The following is a 200-nucleotide window of genomic DNA, read 5'->3' on the forward strand; positions in this document are numbered from 1 at the left end:
AGTTAGGGAGGGTTTGCCGGCTTAGGCTTAGGCTTAGGGTTAATTTTCCTTTTTTTTTAACTCATTTTTTAATTTTCTTAGCAATGCAGCGGCTGTTTTATTATGCGGAGCCTAACCCTCCCACCAGCGCGCCCGCCGCGCCCCCACAAACACGTACCTCCAATTTTTTAATTATAATTTGTTTTACCGCGTTTTTCAGC

Source organism: Trypanosoma equiperdum, assembly GCF_001457755.1.
Source record: "Trypanosoma equiperdum strain OVI genome assembly, contig: ctg_883, whole genome shotgun sequence".
In the NCBI taxonomy this organism is placed as follows: domain Eukaryota; phylum Euglenozoa; class Kinetoplastea; order Trypanosomatida; family Trypanosomatidae; genus Trypanosoma; species Trypanosoma equiperdum.